Source organism: Chlorocebus sabaeus, chromosome 11, assembly GCF_047675955.1.
Source record: "Chlorocebus sabaeus isolate Y175 chromosome 11, mChlSab1.0.hap1, whole genome shotgun sequence".
Classification (NCBI taxonomy): Eukaryota; Metazoa; Chordata; class Mammalia; order Primates; family Cercopithecidae; genus Chlorocebus; species Chlorocebus sabaeus.
Genome location: NC_132914.1, coordinates 14,236,887 through 14,259,127, shown reverse-complemented (window position 1 = coordinate 14,259,127; position 22,241 = coordinate 14,236,887).

Genomic DNA, 22,241 nt, shown 5'->3' with positions numbered 1-22,241 from the left:
CTACTCTTTTCCCCTGAGAGATGAGAGAATGGGCAGCTCTAGGAAACAAAAAGAAAATTTAAGGGCATATATGGCAGGAGAAGGGCTCTGACCCACTGCTACTTCATTCTCTATGACCTTCCCATTTCTGGAATCCCTTTTAGGCATTTGAGTTTGTGTAATGTGTCTGCTTTCAGCACGCCTGAAATCTAGGTGCATCTTCATACTCCACTGTTTACATACCTGTCATGGTATGTGGTGGAGAGGGACAAATTTCCTAAATTCTTTCCTACAGTTAGGAGCAAGAGTCTGGCTACTTTAAAGGAAATGCTTATTCTTAGGGGAAAAGAATCATAAACAGAAAATGGTACTTTTTGAATTACTATAAATGTGTTAATTTCTATAATTGTGAGAAATGGTTTTTTGTTTCAACTAACATCTAAATACACATGAGCTGCACTGGCATAGCCTCAGGGCGCCTCAGTTTCATGAGGTTTGTTTGGGCCAGATGGTGAAAATAATCAAACCCAAGGCGATTCAGATTGGCACAGCTTCCATACCAGGTGGGCCCCTCATGCTTCTCTGCCTGTCTGCGCCATCTCAGCAACGTGCTTCCTTTTTACTCCACCACTGGTGTGCCTTCCGTATTCAATTGATAGCCACAAAGATTCCATCCTAACAGCACTAACCTCACAAATGACTTCCTCACAGACACACCTTTTCCCATCTACAGCTCTCTAGTCATGCTTGTGATGTGATCTCCCTGTGCCATTAGACTGAAGAATTTTCCCAGCTGATCATTTAAGCTGTTCTCTCCTTCAGCATCACTGATTATTTTAAGCTAGCCTTTCTCTTTTAGTCTCTTCCCTCTAACAAGTGCTATCAATGCACAGTGCTTCAATGTCCAGTGCTGTCTTTCCTTGAAAAGCTTTCTTCAGTACTGAAGGTCACTCTGAAACCAGTTTCATTCCTGCTTCAAAGACCCTTTGGGGATCTTTAGATATGTTTCTTTTTTATTGTATAAGAGTTTCCTCTAGTTTTTAAGAGTAGAGATGCCTAAACTACCATGTGCATAAAGTCTAACCAGACCTTCCTGGGAACGAGGATTTCTTTGATGCCTTCTCCAGGGGTGGTCTTGCAGAATATCCCACCAAAGGATGAAGCTCACTAGGAAAATTCCTGTTCACCCTACAGGTGGCATTTCTCTTACTGAACTAAGATCATTTGCGATTTAAAATAGAACTTCATGGCCCTCCCCTGAGGATTAATATTTAACTTATAAATTATTTACTGAGCAACTATACATCTTGGTACTGTAGAGAACTACAAGAAGAACTAATACTGCTATTTGCCTTAAGAGGGTTTATTGTCTAATCGGAGAGGTAAAACATATACAGAAATAACTGCATTATGCAATATAAAGTAGTAAGTGCTATAAATGAGACACAATTTGTTAAGGGATCTCAGGAGAGCGGGAGTGCCTGTCCACTTGTAGGGGTCAGGAAAGTCTGACCATTTGAATCTGTGCTTTAAAATGGCTAGATTTCAACATGATGTGATCAGGGCAAGGACACTCCATACAAAGGTAACATCCCAAGTCAAGACATGATCATCTGAGGGTCACTGTGAGCCTTCACACCAGGCTGGAACATACGTGTAGTGAGAGAGTGGGAAGAGGACATTGAGGGCAGAGCTCACAGTTTCTTGAAAGCCAGACATTTGGGTTTTCTATTTCTGGGTAATGTTGAACCACTGATGGCTTTTCATTAGGGAATAATCTGGCCTGTGATTTAAGATTACCCTGGCAAGAGTGTATAAAGAGAATTAGAGGAGGAAGGGACTGGGTGTATTGGTCAAATTGAACCAAATAGCAAAACAAACAAAACTCAAATATCAGGTACTTAAACAAGCACAGTTTACTTCTCACCCCAATACACATCCACATCACATTGGCAGGCACATCATTGGCACAGGCTCCACCATAGGAGAAAGAGAACAGGAGACACAGTTCACTTCTGCTCATGTGCCATTGGCCAGAGCAAGGAGTGTCCATGCCTTGCCTTACTTCAGGGAGGCCAGAAGTACAGGGAAGCATGATTTTGCTGAATGGTATTAATGTTCCCAACTCTCAGAGAGGGGAGATAAGTCAGGGGCCTGATACCACTGTCCAAGATAGAAGTAACGGGGGCCTGGATTGGAATGGTGACAGAGGGAAAAAAGAAAAAAAGAAAAAGGAAGGAAAGAAAATAATTGAGAAGGTCAATGGGATTTGGAAGCATAGAGCCAAGAGGGAAAATCCCTGGAGCTAGAGGTGAGTTTTTAAATGTGTTGGTTACAAGTTCTAGACAAAGAATAAGAAAGCATGAAAACTGCCCTAGGAGCTTCTGTATTTCTCAGTAAAGAGAATAGAGACCTTTTTTTTAGTTTTTAAATCAGAAAGGTGTTTATCTTATGTATTCACCAAAGGCCAATGAAGCTTTCAACAATTTCACTCAGGAGTAAAACTATTTAATTTTAGGGTACCAAAGTTCATAACCAAAAATAAGTTTACAATGGGAAAGAATAATACTTTGCCCAGAAATACAGATACTACTGAACTTACACTGGGGTCACATCCTGATAAACCCATCATAAGTTGGAAAAACTGTAAGTTAAAAATGCATTCAATACACCTAACCTACCAAACATAACTTAGCCTAACCTACCTTAATGCCCAGAACACTTACATTAGCCTGCAGATGTGCAAAATCATTCAACACAAAGCCCATTTTATAATAAAGTGTTGAATATCTCATGTAATTTGTTGAATACTCTACTGAAAGTATAAAAACAATGGTTGTATGGGTACTCGCCACTAATGTCCACAGCCAAAAGTACATGGGTCCTGGAGAAGCATTAAACTAAAGTTAATTGCTGAATGACCGGGCTGCTACAGAAATAGGGTCATCAATTTCTCTCTCTTCTAATAAGGCTCAAGAATAGAAGGCAATGAGGCATTGACACTTATTGATGGTTTAGTAGGTATAGTGTTCTTCAGGAAGATATCGAGTATGGGCTGCTTACCCTAGTGATCGCCTGGCTAACTGGGAGCTGCGGTTCACTGCCACTGCCCAGCATAGCAAGAGAATATTGAACCACATATTGCTAGCCCAGGAGAAAATCAAAATTCAAAATCCAAAGTACACTTTCTACTGAATGCACATTGCTTTTGCACAATTGTAAAGTCAAAAAATTGTAAGTTGAACCATCATAAGTTAGGAACCTTCCGTAATCATATACTTTCAGCTCCTGACTATCTTTACTAATAGAGGGATGTAACAGTTACTAAACAGATTTAATATAATATTCTTAAAATTATATTTGAATTAATAAAAAGCAGCTGATATTGTAGGGCCAGAATAATCATACTGCCTACCCAGTAATAAAGGGAATTGTAAGGGGCCAACTCAAGAAGTACTGAAAAGTTCACATGTATCTGTATTTTGTTTTTTGGTTTGTTTGTGTGATTTTTCTTTTCTTTTTCTTTTCCTTTTTTTGGGGGGATGGGGGGGTTGGCAGGGGTTAGTATCTCACTCTATTACCCAGGCTGGAGTGCAATGGCATGATCTCAGCTCACTGCAACCTCCACCTCCTGGATTTAAGCCTCAGCCTCCCAAGTACCTAAGACTACAGGAGGACACCACCATGTCCAGCTAATTTTTTGTATTTTTTAGTAGAGACAGAGTTTTGCCATGTTGACCAGGCTGATGTCTGTACTCTGGCTTCATATTTCATGCTGAGATCATGTCACTTCTACAACTAATGCTGAGTATCATCCCAGGATAAATGATTCATATATTTTGGTATGTTGGGGTTTTTTAATACCTCTCCTAAATTGAATATGAAATTTGGATGGGGTTCAAGATATTCTTAAAGTCTGGTAAACAACAAAAACAATGAAAAGTTGCCATAACCTATTTGGGCAAGAAAGCATCATCTAGGCAATATTTTCCATGAGAACTCCCATAACCTCCTAGTGAGCAGTCGAGTATAAATACCGTTATGAGATTGATCCCTTTTCCTTCTGTTTCCCTGGGATTTCTAAACTAAATCCAAATTTCCAGGCTACCTGTGTTAGTTTGTTCAGGCTGCTATAACACAGAGATCAAAAGTTGGGTGGTTTATGAACAAATATGTATTTCTCACAGTTCTGAAGACTGGAAGTCCAAGATTAAGACACTAGCAGATTTGGTGTCTGGAGAGAGCCCATTTATTGTGACTTCACATGGTGGAAGGAACCAGTTATCTCCCTGCTACCTCTCTACTGTCTCTTCCATAAAGGTACTAATCCTACTCAAAGGGGCTCTGCTCTTGTGACCTGCTTATCTTCAAAAGGCCCCACCCCTTGTACTATCACTTTCGGGATTAGGTTTCAGCATATGAATTTTGGGGGAACACAAACAGATCACAGCACTACACAAAAATGGATGCGGTCAATGATGCTATTTTCTGGGAAAAACTTCACTGCATGTGTTACTAGTCACCTCTTCTAACCCAACTGGTTTCAGTATGACCTTTAATTCCAGGACATTCTTCCCAAAGGGTGATACCCGGCGGGGAACGAAACGCAAGAAATAAACTGTGTTCTTAGAAAAATGGAAGCCACCACTCCTGCCACCCACCTTTCCAGACTTAGCAAGTAGGACATTTGCCTCATTGTATAGCTAAATGGCCTACATCCTCCACCCCCAGATTATGCTGTGAGGGAGTCTCCTTTAAGTGCTCCTATTGCAAATAGAAGGCCTCCTGGAAAGCTGCTTAGCTACACAATCAGGTTGTGTGTGGGCCGTGGGCCTCGACCTTTTCTATGTCTTGACCTGAACAGAGCTGCCAATAAGAATCAGAGACAAATACCACCTTTAATTGCCCTTTCTCAGGGGCTGCTTTTTCCCTAGTGACAGACACTGCTGAGGCGTTTTTGAGCTGGATCCAGCAGACCCAGAAAATACGGCAAATGAGAAAGCCAGATTTTCTGGCAAGAAAAAGGTAACCAGCTTTCATGCTCAATGAGGGGCCTATCACAAATGAAGTCCAAGTGCATTGTGCCATAGCTGAGAAAACACCAAGCTGGTTGGAACCCGTGGCCCGCTTTCTAGAACATTAACAAAGATAGAAGTACTGTCAGAGTGCCCTCAACCTTCGTCATCAAGGCTGACCTAAGCAAAGAGGTCCTCCAACTCAGGCTAAGGTGGGCAGGGACTCAAGGAGTCAACAGGTAAAGGAAAATGACACATTCAAGAAGAAAAAGGTTCACATACACATTGTCAGCTTATAAATGCATCTGCTCTCACCGAGACAAAACAAGCAGAACAGTCCCTGCTCCAATCACTTTCTGCCTCATTTGCCATTTTGTCACTTCAGAGCCTTTTACAGCCTATCCTTCATAGTCGTATCTTACTGTTATCAGCTTAGAAATATTGGGCAATAGGGATGAGCAATCAGGATCATGTGTCCAGGGTCCAGTACAACTCCAGAAAAACTTGACTGCACACCTGCTAGAGTTGGTGACATGACAGAAGTAGACTGAAGCACAACGTTACCCAACTTGCCCGTTCAAAGTCACTTCGCTTCTTTGTGGCAATATTTGCCCATAAGGGCAGTCACTCTTAGTTGCTGAGAGGTCTCTGCAAAATTACTGTGGCCCCACGGAGATATCAGCTAGATGTTTGGGCATTGGTTTGGTGCTCCATGAACCAGCTTGGGGTTGGCAAGTCTGAGAAGTATGTTGAAAACGTGTGTGTGTGAGCTGTAGAGTCTGGCAACAGTGCCCAGAAGGTCTATTTCTTTAAACAGCTTCTTCACGTTTTAACCCTATTAAGAAAACTTCTCCTTTAAAAATTATTGAATTCAAATATATCAATTTCTTGCAGCTCCTTATCAATAACTTAGTAATCCAGTAGTTTTCCTAGTAGCTAAAAGAAGTTTTTATTGGGATTGGCAGGTTTGGCCTAGGACATGCCGCGGCAGATTATCTGAAGATATGCAAAGCAACAAGGCAGTACCGAGTACGGGTGCTGGGTTGTCGAGGGGAGAAAAGGGAATTACCAAATTACCAAAAGTCAGACTTCGCCTGCTTTTCAGTTTCATCTAGTTTAAATTCTGAGGTTTATATGGGATTGTAGCCCCTTATTTTGCTGTTTATAACCCCCACAAATACATTTGGATTACTAGGAAGAAGTATTATAGCTCTTGCCTCTCAAGAATGCTGCCAGAGCTTTGCAGTATTTTTCTGCAAGCTTCATAAAGGGCACTTTGTTGTATGAGATATCCATGCCCTAGTGACTAAAGCATGTATCAGCCAAGAATCATAACTGGAAATAACCATAACTAAGTGACTGCATTTCTGGTAGAATATTCCAAGTCTTCTTGTAGAATATTTTGTCTGCTGCCGTCAAATGACCCTCTGAAGACTTTTCTTGCCTTGATCATCAGAGATGCCAGATATGCTAAGCCATGTACACTACACTATAGGGAATCAGGGCATCTCTTAACCTTGGATGGAAGAAAACATTTCTGAGGTTCCTGTTTCTTGGGATGGACTTCTCTTATTCTATCCTTGAAGCTCTCTGTTAGCAAAGTACCAAAATTAGGTGCATTGAGGTAGGGACTCATCTTTTTCCCATTTTTCAGATGAGGAAACAGAGGGACAAGGAGGTCAAATAACTTGCCTAAGGTCATGCAGCTAGAAGACTAGCCAGAATTTGAATTGGGTAGATTAACCCCTGAGCGCATGCCCTCAGTTACAGTGTTACCTCCCACAGTGCAAGGTTTGACTTTGGTGGTGTTGAAGGCCATTTTTCCAAGTCATCTAAATGTCTGGAATATTTACACCAGCACTCTCTGAACAAATTTGCTGAAATTATTTTCTATTTACTTTCCCTCAGTCCTAGGCCACAGTGCCTTCATTTATTACAGCTTTGTGATCTATTAAGATTATTGTATCTGGTTTCCCGAAAACCAAATTCTCTACTCACCAGCACAAGCAGGGACACACATTGTGTCCTCCACATTTATGCAAATAAGACACAAGTCAAGCAGTGTATTTTTAAAAGAAAAACTTGAGAGATACCATAAAATAAGTTCAGACAGAACTCTATCCCTGCAGCCCCAACGCTTATCTCCATCTATGTTAATATGCCACTGAGTCAATGAAAAATTCGAATAATAACCATAACACATTTTGAAAAGCTAAAAGGAACATTCCAGTAAATGATGGTCTTGTTATCTATGTTGCTACTATTATAAAGGACTTATATTTGGCATAGTTTTAAAATAAGTAGTTTCAAAATGATCTTTTTCATTTCGAAACTGGTAATCCATTGTGTATATGGTAACTATTGATCAGAATATTGAATTATAATAATACATTTAAGTGGTAACACTAACAGAATTTTATATAACTCGATAATATCTTTCATAATTGATGACTATAAGATAGTATTCAGAGTAAAAGTATGTGAATTTTGCTGGCCAGGGTCAGTGTGAAAGAGAGGTGGAAAGCCAAACTTTAGGCCAGGCATGGTGGCTCATGCCTATAATCCCAGCATTTTTTGAGGCTAAGGTGGGTGGATCATTTGAAGTCGGGAGTTCAAGACCAGCCTGGCCAATATGACGAAACCCCACCTCTACTAAAAATACAAAAATCAGCCAGATGTGGTGGTGGGCACCTGTAGTCCCAGCTATTTGGGAGGCTGAGACAGGGGAATTGCTTGAACCCAGGAGGTAGAGGTTGCAGTGAGCCAAATCACACCATTACACTCCAGCCTGGGTGACACAGCAAGACTGTCTCAAAAAAAAAAAAAAAAAAAAAAAAAAAGAGGCCAAACTTTGGGGTGAGGCAGGTGGTTCTATTATCCTGGCTCATGTCTACTTACTGTTTGACACTGGCATGCTACTTAACCTCTCTGAGCCCGTTCCTAATCTGCAATATAGTACCTACCTCATAAAGCTTTGTGAGAATTAAATGAGGCTACCACATTTAGCACAATGCCTGGAACACATATAAATATCCAAGCACGAGACATTATTATTTTAAGAATGTGTCACATGTTTTCTTTGTAATTAATATATAATCTGTGAGGTGATTCTCTGAGGCTATGTATCTTGTTCCTATGTTTCACCCAGTGGTTTTAATATGCATCGATGATACTTGCCTAAATTGTTTGATTATAAAACGGGTTACATTATATCATTCCTCTATATCTGTTAGCTGGCATTCTTTCTTAAGAAGAGCCCACGCCCCACCTTTTTATGGTACTATTATGGACTCAGGGATTATTTGTTTTATTAAGCATGTTATTACAATCCATTGTCATTATTCTTCTTCTTGATACTCAAATTTTACCAGATTTTGGGCACTGTGACCCTAAGTTGCCTCTTATGTTCTTTGAACACATTTCTATCAGTTTTTAGGCACTTCCTTGCTTTCTGGAATCGATATTCCAGAATCACTTTGAACTTTTCATGCCCCAGATCTAAAATCAATCACGATTATTCCATGGTGCCCAGGTTTCTTCCCGCAACAAGTATTTTGTCTTACAAGTACTCAGGACTAGTGAATAAAAATTTATCTGTGTGTATGTGTATCATAATCTAGACAAAAGAAAGGTTTTTTGGCCATTACTTTCTGGGAATTGGACTTCACACTAGGATCTCTCTGTTGGGTTGTATTTTTTGTGTAGTGGCATATATGTAGGGGAATGTGGAACAAGGCCAATGGCAAGATCTTTTTGGCTGATTAGATATAATAATTTGAACCATTACCTGGTGGGTTTTGCCTCAATGGCAAATCAAAGCCTTGAGGCCAAAACAGGGCTGCGTGCATTGGCTCATGCCTCTAATCCCAGCATTTTGGGTGGCTGATGCAGGCAGATCACTTGAGGCCAGAAGTTCAAAACCAGCCTAGGTAACATGGCAAAACCCTGTCTTTACTAAAAATGCAGAAATTAGCCAGCATGGTGGCATATGCCTGTAATCCCAGGTATTTGGGATGCTAAGGCAGAATTGCTTGAACCCAGGAGGCAGAGGTTGCAGTGAGCCAAGATACAACATGCCACTGCACTCTAGCCTGGGTGAGAGAAGACAGTTTAAAAAAAAAAAAAAAAAGCCTCTAGTCCCAAATTGCTATATATATGCTGTGTGTATGTATTATATATATATTCTTAATCATATGTATATATAATCAAATCTACATACAATAATCACTTAATATGGAAACTGAAAATCCTTCCAGGCACTCTTACTCTTTTAAATTCCAACCAAAGTCCAAGGCCAAGAGAAGCAGAGCTTCCTCTTTAAGGGGTCTTCCTGTCTCAGCAACCCATCCAAGGCTTTGTGAAACACGACTTCCAGAGTCCGAGTGTCTCTGCTCTCCATCTTGCCAACTCAGCTAAATGTCTTTCTGTCACCTCCCAGATATTTGCTTTGGGCATCTTCTTTTGGGTTCTTAATGCTCACTTGATTTCCCTGCAGTAGGCAACTGGCATCCAGCCTACACTTAATCTTAGAGGACAGCTGGGGGTAAATGTTCTTCTATCTGGTTCAGTAGTGAAGCTTTTTTCCCCCTTCTCTCCCTGAGGCTAGGAGCAGATCTCCTCTGTCTCATAGCATCCTCATCACTATTTATCAGTATTATTCTCAGCTAACATTTTTCTCTACAATATAAATATTTTATCTTTGGAGAATATTTCATCATTCAGTAAGTTTAGATAAAATTATTAGCTCTCAAGTCTCTAGTATGTGTTTTAGCTGACTATGGAATTTATATGCAGCATTGAACCCTAGCAACCCTAATGACCTTGGTCATTGCCAAAAAAATTATACATGCTATTTCTGTCACCCATTTTTGGGACTTGTGTGGCCTTTTGTTCATAGTGATAATAGATTTGACTAAATTTAAAATAAAGAGTTTCCTGGTCTTTTCCATCTATAACTAATTCTTATTTTTCTCTGGAATTTCACCAGATGAATTTGTGGGGACTCAGAACAGCCTTCAGCACAGACCCTTACAGTCCTACTGAGCCGTGGAAATCTGTCTTGAGATTTAAGGCTGCCCGTGTGCCATGTGTCAAGGCCTCTTCTCAGAAATCTGGGGAAGGTCCCCTCAACTTCCATGAGATTTTTCTGCTTCCATCTGTCAGTGGGCACAGAGCTCTATCATTGCACATTCCTCATTTCACCAATCAGTAAACCAGCCTGGGATTCTTTGTTTCAAAAAATAAGACAAGTTACCTTAGGAAACCTCCAAGCACCTCACCTGCCCCAGCTGCCTCCTGAGGCTTGACAATTAAAGTTCTCAGGTGGTGTTAGTAGAAAGTGTCCCATTGTGTTCTTGAATTCCACACTGTGGAGTCTTTCCCTGTGAATTGAAATGTGTTGTTGGGAACACAGTGTGACTTGGTAAGGAATTGAATTAGCAATGTGCAGGCCCCATGACAAAGGTATGGTTTCCCGAGAGCAAGGTCTCATTAGATTTGTCATGAATACAAGGGCGTTCCACAGTGTGTGCATGCACTGCCATAAAAGGCAGGGATACACATTATTTAAGGTCTGAACAGTCTTAGTAGAAGGAACTATGTATGGACCTGCCTACTGCAAAGAACAAACCAGTAAACAGATATGGAGGGGCCATTGGCTTGGTGACTTGCTAGGCAGCATCACCACACTGCGCAGGAAAGAGCAGAGCAGGTAAACAAGAGTCCCGCTTATAGACTTGTATTCTCACACAACTTGGCAGAATTAACATAAGAGAGAGGAACCTCAAATTTCCGAGGGGATTTTCTGGGGGTTAGAACGAGTCTGGAAGAATAGACCTAGGTTAGGGATTGCACACAGATCACCCTCGTACCCAGTAGTGGGTGTCACCAGAGGATGGACTCCTGGGTGGAATAGGCACAGCCATGGTGCCTGTCATAGAGAAGGAATGACAGTTGACAGAATGCCTTACACACTTATGCCTGAGGTTGCAATTAGACCTTGGCAATGATCTTGAACTGTAGGCTATAACTCTCACATGCTTAGTGTTCCAATAATGGAACACTAGGCGTAAGTAGATTAAAACTCAGATTAAAAGTGTGTTGAGGCCTACTGAGTGACTGGCTTTGCCCAGTGATGATGTAGAGTCAGCTTGTGGGGTGAGGGGATAATATGGTCAGGCTTTGTGTCCCCACCCAAATCTCATCTTGAATTATAATCCTCATAATCCCTACATGTCAAGGGAGAGGCCAGGTGGGAGGTAATTGGATCATGGGGGCAGTTTCCCCACTGCTGTTCTTTTGATAGTGAGTTCTCAGGATATCTGATGGTTTTATAAGGGGCTCGGCACTTCTGTGAACAAGGTACCTTGCTTCCCCTTCGCCTTCCACCATGATTGTAAGTTTCCTGAGGCCTCCCCAGTCATGCTGAACTGTGAGTCGATTAAACTTCTTTCCTTGATAAATGACCCAGTCTCAGGCAGTTCTTCATAGCAGTATGAAAAAGGACTATTACAGGGGACCTCTGGAGACTTATGCTACACAAAAATCACTTTACAAAATCCTTCCCTCTCAGCATCTTCCACTATCTGTAGAGAAACCTGGGATAAATGATTTGTTGAGGCAAAGAACTCCCACTTTTCTTATGGAAAAAGGTTACAGATTTTTTTAATGAAAGGATGATTATGTTTTGTTCACTAAAACATGAGAACTGGATGTATATCATAAACAAAATGGAACCAAAGCGCATATACATAATTGGGTAAGTGTGAATCCTGCCCAGGCACAGTGTATTCTGTTGCTTCTTATGCTCTGCTCTCTATGATAATTGGTCTGTCTTCAATTTCCAAGACTAAGACAAATTAGGCTCTGATGTGGCTGTGAAAGCCTCAGAGAGGAGGCACTCTGCAGCTTCGGGTTTGTGGTCTGTTCTTTCCAGAATTCATCCTGTGTTTCATAATAGGTAATGTCTCTCCTGAATGTGACTACTCTTTCTGAATGTGACTACTCTTTCTGAATGTGAAAATTTCTGTGATTATACACATAACATTTATAATGACAAATATGCTGATAAGAGCCCCTTTTGGCTGTTGACAGTAAAGAGTGAATACACTGTAATTACAATATAAAGTGGCATTATGGAAATTTCATAATATTGGCTAGAATCCATTTCCAGATGCTGATGCGCCTATGTCCCCTCAACCATTTCAAGTAAAGATTACTGCTCTACGTTGCACCCTGGGATCAAGCCCATTTCCCTTGAACAACATAAGGGGAGGGGTTGCCGCCAGTCCCACTGAAGATCACATATGAGGCACAGGGCTCTGATGATTGGGAACCCAAAGTACAGCTTGGCTCTTGCCCTGCTGAGGAATCGGTGAATCTGCCTGCTAGAAAGCCAGCTTTGTGTACCCATCTACCAGACTGAGACTGTGCACTCCCAGAGAGTGAGGACAACATCCATCTCGTTCACATGTATAACTGGCTACAAGACTAACAAACAGCTTCTCTATGAATGCTTGCTGAATACCTTTTGAGTGCAAGTGAATGAAGAGATGACTGATCCGGGAGGCCACAAGAAGGGGCTGCTCTGAGTAGATGGTAGCACGTAGCCCTGGACACCACCACCTCCCATTTACACATGATCTGCTCTCCTGGCTCTGGAACTCACAAGGCATACTGTATGTTCAAGAACCTTGGGCCATTTCTCAGTTGACAGTCAATAAATCTCTTAGCTGATAACAGGGCATAAAATCTAAGCCTTCTGGGAGAAATTTTGAATATCCAGGGAATCTCCCTGAGACTCAGTTTATTGCTTTCTTTTCTCTAAATGTGGGGATCATTATATGTGGACATTAACTCCTTTTCAAATGGTTGTGGGCCACTTGTGCATCCTTGCAGAATACTTATGCAAGCCTTTTACTCATTTTTCTAGGCAAATAGTTATTTTAATGATTATTGATTTGTAGGGGTCTTTTATGTATCTTGGAGATACAAAATATATTCTAAATATGTTATCCCACTTCTGTAGTTTACATTTTCTTTCTCTTAATAGTATTTTTGATAAATGGAAGTTCTTAATTTTTACTAATTCCAATTTATCATTTTCCCCTTTATGGTTATGCTTTTTTGTTCTCCATCTAATAAATTGTTCTCTGTGCCAAGATTTTGCAGGCATTTTCCTATGTCATCTTCTAGATGCTCTGCAGTTTTTCCTTTTGTATTTAGGTCTGCAATCCACCAGAAATTGATTTTTGTGTATGGTGTAAGGTAGGGTAAAATTCATTTTTTACCATTTAGATATCCAATTAACTCAACACCATTTACCAAAAGGGTTATCTTCTCACTGCACTTCATCGTCACTTTTGTAATACATCAGATGACCTCATATGTGTGATCTATTTCTGGATTGTATTGTGTTCCATTTGTCTGTATATCGTCGTGTCAATACCACAGTGTCTTAATTACTGTTACTTTATAATAAGCTTTCATATTCAGTAATGTAATGGCTCCAGCTTTGTTATTCGAGAATGACTTGCCTTTCCTCACTCTTTTACATAGCCATGTAAATTTTAGAATCAGCTTACCCATTTACACACATACACACAAGCCTGACGGGACTCTGATTATTATTATGTTGAATATTTTATACCTCAGACTGTATTTTATAGTCTGAGGTATAGTGGAATTACATAATTTGGAAAAATTGTTTCACGTATTTTATGGGGTTGTTTCTTTTTGAGATGGAGTCTCACTCTCTCGCCCAGGCTGGAGTGCAGTGGCGCAATCTTGGCTCACTGCAACCTCCACCTCCCGGGTTCAAGTGATTCTCCTGCCTCAGCCTCTTGAGTAGCTGGGATTACAGGCAGCCACCACCACACCACTCTGTATTTTTGGTAGGGATGAGGTTTCACTGTGTTGGCCAGGCTGGTATTTTATGGTTTTGATGCTTTTTAAATTTATTTTGGTTTTTAACCATTTATAATGGTTAAAAATAATTTCGCTAAAAAAAATTGCAAAGATATAAAGTATAAATCTTATCTTGATCATGAATCCAGCATTCTTGCTAACTTTACTTATCAATTCAAAAAGATTATCTGTATAGCTTTTGGATTTTCTACATAAGCTGTTATGCCACATGCAAATAATGATCGCTTTTTCTATTTCCTTTCATTCTTTATTTCTTTTGTAATCTTTGAGACAGGGTCTCGCTATGTTGTCCAGGTTGGTCTTGAATTCCTGGCCTCAAGCAATCCTCCAATCTCAGCCTCCCAAAGTACTGGGATTGCAGACATGAGCCACCATACCCAGCCCCTTTTCAATCTTCATGCTTTCTTTTCTTATTGCCCTAGCTGGGACATGCAATGCAATGTTGATGATAAATGGGTATGGTGGTTGTTGCTGTTTATTTCCAGAGTCAGAGAACCTGGACAGAATTTCTAACCAATCATCTGCATTAAAGCAAGGCCTCTCCCTCCTCTCAGGTCAATAAATCTAGTCTTTTAATATGCTTTGAAATTGGGGCTTGGGGGAGTTTGTCTCAGCAGAAACTGAAAGGGAAAAAAAAACCCGACAAAATAATTGTCAGAACTGCCATGCCTCTACGTGTCCACCTGCAGTACAACTGGTGTGTCTATGTGCTGAGGTCTTAATCCCCAGCCCCAGCTGGGAGAGAATCGACTGGCTCAACCGAATTACCAAATCTTAGGCTTGGGAAACACCTCATTCAATCCTCTACCCATGCCACGAGTCCCTGAGAATATCTTGAAGAGCCTGGAGTTGGAGGACAATTTTGGTTCTTCACACCCAAGAGCACTTCTTCAGTAACATCCCACCAGCCCTTTCAGGGCCCTGGCTTTTGCAGTTTCTGACCCCACAGAGTTTCCTGCCCCCAACCCTTTAGCAAGACGGAGGTGGGTCTCACCCCATTGGTACCTTTGCTACTTCTGCGGGCACTCGTGGAGTTCTGAGTGGGCAGGCCATTAGTGAGCTGAGCCCTGTCCCTGGTTTTCAGTGAGCTCTGGAGGGACCCTCCTCCAGGCAGACTGGGTGGTGAAGACCCAATCTACCACAGGAAGAAAATCTCGATATTAGCAGAGCAACTTCTACTGGGCTCCCACTCCTCTGTCACTACTTCTTAGATGAATTGGAAGGTATCCAATCCTGCTCTGCACTGCCTGCATTTCTCCAAGTCCTTGTTCTTTTTCCCGGTCAGATCCAGTGACTAGTTTATAGGGTGAGGTGCTCCCACCCTGCCTCTGCTTCTCTCTGATTTTTCACTGTACTTACTCCCCGGGAGGGATGTCCACCAGTAGAACCCATATCTGGCTCTACTGTACCCTTGGACTTAGTCTCCGGAGGATAGGAAAAGCAAAGTCCCGGGGCAGGGTCTGAGTTCTGCCACATGGGTACTACGTAGCACTGGCTCTGGGCAGCTCCATCATCTTTCCCCAGAGCCCACTGTTGGATTCAGAGAACAGAATCCTTTAGCCGCACGCTCCCTGTGGCAAGAAGCATAAGGAACATGCTGCCAGAAGAAATCTTAGTTTCCTTGTCAGTGAGAACGTTTCCTCTTGAAAGAAAAAGAGATTTAATGGGAATGACAGATCACGAGTTCACCCTCTCCCTTTGTGCCTTCTCTTTCCTTACCTCTCTCAGCCCCATCTATGACTGCATTCAATTTTTCAGACCCTGAAGGGGAAGAAAAAAGCAGTGACCCGCGGGACTGCAGAGAACAAGCAGTTACTCCGAGGGAGGGAGATGCAGCGGCGGGGGCTTTGCGTGAACGGAGAAGGGGGCTTCACAGCGGGAGCCTCGGGAGGGTGGTGGAGCCAGCCTGGGCAGTGCCACGGGCCAGCTCCTCCCCACGCCTCATATGCATTCCTCACACTGCCACCGGGACTGAGGCATGAGCTGTGCATAATTAATTTTTATTGAAAGAGTTTTTTTATCTGCAGACATTGTGTTCTGCTTTTACCATGACGATAAAGTCTCCAGTACAATTTTGGATTTAATTATAGCCCTATTTCGAGGGAATAAAAAAAACCTCCTATGTCAGAGGCACAGATAATTGGTGATGCCAGGTGGAACTGAGACATGGGTTCTGGGGCGCAGAGCAGTTGCTTCCGGCTGATTCAGATCTCATGATCCATTCAGCTGGGCTTTGGTTGGGTTCTGGCCTCCCTCCCCTCCATTCCCATCTCCGGAACCAATGCAAAACTGGTGCCCGACAGGACAGAGACAGGACTCAGTCACGCATGCAGACCAGCTCCTAACCCTTCTTCCCAACCCCTGCTACTGCCCTGTATTCCAGTGATCTTAAGCCAGGCCAGGATTGTTCACTCTGGTGTTATTAGTAGATTCCTTAGGCCTGGAGGGGACCCTGGAATCTGTTTCAGACATGTTCTCTGTGATTCTTATGATCAGGCATGTTTGAGAAACCCTTCAGCAGCCAAAGGGGCTTGGCTTCTGTGGATGAACCTGATCCTTCTGAATGAGCCACTGAAGTGAGACTTGAGCAGCGGCAGATTGGACTGTAGAATTGGCTTTGGGCAGCTGGTCCAGGAACGTGATATCTCATGGATATGGAGAGAGAGGAAAGTGATGGAAAGGTAGGCAGGGAAGAGGGATCAGAAGGAAGAGGATGTTCTTTCAGGCAGCACTCAAAACCAGAAGAGGTTCAGAGTGGTCCACATTAGGATGGTGAGCAGTGGGCTGGATGCAGAAGCAGGATAAAGAAATCATTTGATTGGCTAAAGCTAGGCATTTGCCTTATTTGGGTACAACTTGGTGGAAAGCCCCAACTTAGAGGTTAGTGGCAGTTTCTGATTGGTTAAGCCTAAGTTTTGTTTTACTGTTTACATTGGGCTTCAGTTTGCTTGCACAGGAATCCAAGACACTGGAGCCATCTCAGCCAACTGGCCTCCCAATTAAAAAACTTTTAACAGTGTTTAGAGCAAGGATCCTGGGCAGGCTATACCAGGACAGCATCACAGACCACAGCAGTGGAGATAGACTGCAATCACTGGTGTGGCCCAGCTTTGGAAAACACAACATTCACATGGATGAACTCAGAACTTAGATGGTCAGAGGTTAAGAGGGGTTTCATGCTGTAGCACTTAGTGAACAATCTTAGACTATTTTAACTATTTCACATGTATTTTATCTTCTCAATGAATTTATAAGCAATTCCAGGATTGGGCTCTACTATGTGAAGTTTCTCCAGTTATATTCTTCGTATGTGACTAAGAAAGCTTGAGTTTAAAAAAGCTCATTACAAAAACAATTGGTTCAATGCTTAAGGACAAAAGAAATGCAGTGTCTTAATAAAATCAGTTTTCCTGCAGGAATTTCAAAAGCAAAGCCTTTTTTATAGCTGTAAGTGGGAGCTATAAAACCCAAACATCACTGAGCAAATCCAGCTTCTGATTATAGAGTTTTGTAAGGAGAAACGTCCTCCCTTTTCGTCAGCCACATTCACCTTGACACAAGCTTCATGCATGTCATCACTGATTATCTGTGTTCTCTTCCAGCACCTTGCAGGACCAGCCCTAGGGCAGGTGCAACAGGTGTCAGTCCATGTGGCACCATTTCTAAGATCCAGGAAATAGACTTCTTGCTCCTTAAAATAATCCTCCCCCATCTTCCTCCTCTCCCCAGAGTACCTAAAATTTCTCCTTGACAATGTGTTCTGTTCCTTACTTTGAGATAAACCTTAACAAATAAAAACACCAAGAGAAATAAGACACTGGCCCAGATTGAGACTAAAGAGCAAACACGTGATAGTTTTGTCACATAGGGAGGGGAAAGGTGACATGATAACCAGGCAGCCCAATCTATACCAATGGAGAGACTGTGCCTGGGCTCCTTGATCATCTCTGGGAATCATCTCTTTTCATACCATGTCCCTCACTTTGGTAAACTCATACTTAAAATCCAGCTTTTTATATTAGGTGCTGCCCCCTCATAGTGGGTTTGAGTGCCCCTCTTCTGTGCTCTCGTTGGCTCCTGATGTTTGCAATATCCCATTGAACTCATTTTCCGTGGCACATCTCCCCCAGCATAATGTGAGCTACACAGCAGCAGGAATTGGGCATCCTTCTTTATGTTTCCTGGCTCTGAGCACAGTGTCTTGTACATAGTGGGCACTTCATAAGTGCTTTTTGTTTAAAAAAAAAAAAAAAAAACACCTAAATTTAACAGTGGTACAATGGAATGAGTACGGACTTGGGAGTCAAGGGTATCTTTGATGGTCTCAGAATTTGCCAAATTTTTGACCTTGAGCAAGTGGTTCTGAGCCTCATCTGTTAAAAAATAGGCAAAATAAAATGAACTTGCATGGTTGAAAAGATTTCATGAGATAATGCAGATGCTTCAGTCAGCACAGAAATTCACTACTTATTTGTAATACGAAAGGGAAACCTATGGTGAAAGCTTACGATGAATCATCAGCCCTGAAAGGATGTGTGCTGTACACGCAGCTGTTTCCATAACCCCTGAAGCACATCTCTCCACATATGCTTGAGAGAGTAAAGAGACAAGGGAACTGACTATCAGTCAAAAATCAGAAATGAGATTCAAATATGGCTATCTTGGGGGAAGTCTCAATTTTGCCACATAAAAACCGCCTTCCAATCTCCTTTTCTCTTCCCTCAGTAGCATCTTGGGTTGGGTTTCATCATTGCAGGTTTAAACAATCACTTGAGCTTCAGACTTGGATCTCAACATCTAATGTTGATTTTAACCTCATTATTCCCTCCACTCTGCCCAGGAGGTTTAGGGTGAGATGAGATGAGGGAGGTTGAGGGATTCTACCCTGGTGCCTGGCATTTTTCATGTGCAATTCTAGGTGGTCCAATCTATACCAATGGAGGGGCAGAATCTAACCAGGGAACAGGCCCACTCCACCTATCTTTGAAGTCTAGCTCCTACAGGGTTGTAGTGGGCTGGGGGCTCAGAAAGGAGGTAGCAGTGCCACAGGTGCTGTTATAACTGACAAGTCGGTGGGAGAGCTGTCCTTGATGATTATTTGAAATGCTTGTGCTGAAACCCTGAATGTGTCTTCCACGCCGGGTAATGCTTTTGGTACATGTGACAGGGTGGGAGTCCAGACAGAAGAAATAGCACATGCAAAGATGCAGGGGCCCAGGGAAGACTACCCAGCTTGTCTCAGGCAGACAAGAACTTGGGAATGGCCAGATAGGGACTTGGGTAATGGATGGACTGGTAAAGCAGGCAAAGGTCAGATCAGAAAAAAAGCCTTTCCTGCCAGGCAAAACAAGCTGGGTTTTACCCAATGGATGATGGGGAAATGCTGAAGGACACTTAGGCAGACTCGTAGCATGCTGGGAAAATCTTCCAGGTAGAGTTTCATGGGTGGATTGGAGAGGACAAGGCTGGAGGGCAGGACACTCATTGTGAGGCTCAGCTGAGGAGCTCAGCTCCAGGCCCTTGCTGCGCACTCTGCCTCCCATGATGCTCTCTGCCAGGCATTCAGGCCAAGGCCTCACCCACTAAGTTCCAGCTCATTTCCTCCTGCCCTGCTTCCTGGGTCCTCCTTTCCAAAGTTGCCCAAGTGCAGATGGGCTAGGGAAACTGTCAGACTCATTGCTCAAGGCAGCACTTGCTGCCAGTAGGAGAAAGGAGGCCTTCCTTTTATGGAAGGCCTGGGATTCTTCCTTGACAACAGCTCTTAGATCCTTGCTTAGTAACGGAAGATTCCCCCCTCCTGCTTTTCAAGTTCTCCCATCAGTGGCTCCCACGCAGGCCCCACCAACTCTCAGCCTGTGGATGGCACCCCCTACTGAAGCTGAGGAAGAGACTCCCGGCTAGGTCTGAGGGCACATTTGAGCTTCTCCGCCCCACACACACACACACACATACACGCACACACGTACTCATGCACAAGGAATGACCTTGACTTTGCCAATGGAGGGAAGTACATTTTGGTAGGCCAGGAAACTACACTGGACCCGATGTGATGAAAGGTAGTCGTCTAGTGACATTGGAGCCACACAAAACCACGCAGAAATAGGGAATCCTAGATTCCCACCCTGCCTCGGAATTGGGCAGATTAACTTCTTTAAGCCTCAGTTTCCCGAACTGTAAAATACAAACAATCCCTGCCTTTTGGGTGTTGTTTTGACAATTAGTGTTTGTAATGTGCCTTACACAGAGATCTGTAATTAGTAAATAACTATTAATGTTATTAACAATCCTGTGCATATCAACATATGAGGCCTCCTAAGAATACTCCCTACCCCAGCTCCTGCTCTAAGATGCTTTTAATCAGTTTAATTACACTTATTGAAATCCTACTAAGTTTAGAGCACGGTAATAAATAATTAAAGGAGATAAATTATGTAATACTATCTTTGGATTGTTTTCAAAAGATGCAGAATGGAAATTTTGCTGAAATGTTAGACTTTAATAATAGTAAGTTTCTTGTATATCTCCCTGTCTGCTTGAACCTGATTTTTAGAGACTGTGGTCCCCTACGAAGAAAGAAAGGAAGGAAGGAATGTGTTGTTCAGCTTAACCCTAAGCCAGATATTCTCAATACTAATGCTTTGGTGATTTTTAAAAGTGTAGTGTACATGTGCTTCTGAATGCATATGTGAGAATGAAAGAGAGGTTAAAGTTATGAAATCGAACTGTGTGGTGTGGTGGGAAGAGGCCCACCTCCTTGGGACATAAGAAGACAATTACTGAACACAGAGTCTTGGACACGCCTTCTCTGAAATGGTGGTCATAATCTCCTCTCAAAGCACAGAAGAGTCACTGAATCAAACAAAACAGTCATAAATATTTCACAAAAGAAAACGTTAAATCTTTAGCAAAGGTGCTAAAGTAGTTGAACATAAGCCAAACCATGTATGCGTGGAGGCTGGAGGACTGGTATGTGAGATGAGAAAGGCATTTCCAGCTACAGAACTTGGCAAGTGGTTCCTCCTCCTGGCATATAGTAGGAGTTCAAAATTGTCATCCCAAGACTTGTATAGAGAGGAGGAGGGCAGAAGACATGGTTTCTTTCCTGCAAGTCCATCCCTCCTCCAGTACTCAGTGACTCCTTCTTGCCATTTCTCCCCAGGTCTTCCTACCATGGTCTTTCTTCCTTGTCACTGACATTGTCAATTACTTATAGCTTAACTCTGCAGGCTACTTGTTGGTCTTCATCTCCTCCATCATCATCCTGTACACTAGGACCTTTTAAAAAGTGGTGGCTACTCATTTAAAGCTTGCAATCAGAGCTATTATCATTGGAGTCCTGGATTTTGTAACCCATCAGAATGTTATGACAATATGTTTTTTAAATGATTGAGGGGCTACTATATTCCAGCCCTTTTGCTAAACACTTTATATATATTACCTCATTTATACTCCATAACCATCTTGCAAGAGAAGTTCTATCATTATCCTTATTTCACTGATGAGGAAACAGGTATTAAGATTGAACAACTTAGTAACCAGAAGACTCCAGTCTGACAACAAAGCCTATGCTCTTAACCACTCTATTCTACTGACTATGAACTTGGAACCAGGTGTGAAATTCCCTTTACCTGAAGGTTATCTTGAGGTCTTTAGGGGATTCAGACAGTGCTCTGGAAAGATCAGATCAGAGGCAAAAGTAAACTGAATCTTCTTGGTTTCATATATGAGTAAGAGGACTGGAGTCAATTGGCATGGAAGACAGAACGATGTCTTTGTGGGCGCCATGGTAAAATAAGCATAGGACTGAACTAGCAGACACTCTTCTGTCACCAGCCTGCTGGGTGACCTTGGGCAGGACCACCCTCTGGGCCTCATTCTTACCTTCTGAAATACAAAGGAGATGGGAAACACGCTATTATGATCTCCCCTCCAATTAAGCTAGAAAAGGATGTGATTTGGGGGACAAAATTCTCGGGAAAATTATGCAGGCCCCTACTCTTAAGAGAAAGATCTTCAATAACTTCTTTTTCATTTCTTTGGTGTTTGGGTCCAAAACACAGACTTGACAGTTGTCATTAACTATAAGAATATGGCAGACAGAGGATAAGGAAAAACAAGAAAAATCTAGAAGCTTCTTTTTGCTTTTTTTTTTTTTTTTTTAAACTTTTTCTTCTGGCAGCCAAATAACACATCTTGTCTTAGAGAGGCTTTCATGGTGTATAATTTAAGACCTATAAATAGATGGCTGTTATTAACAAACACACACACTCACACACATACATTTCTCTCTCTATTCAGACACCAGCAGAAATATTACAGATA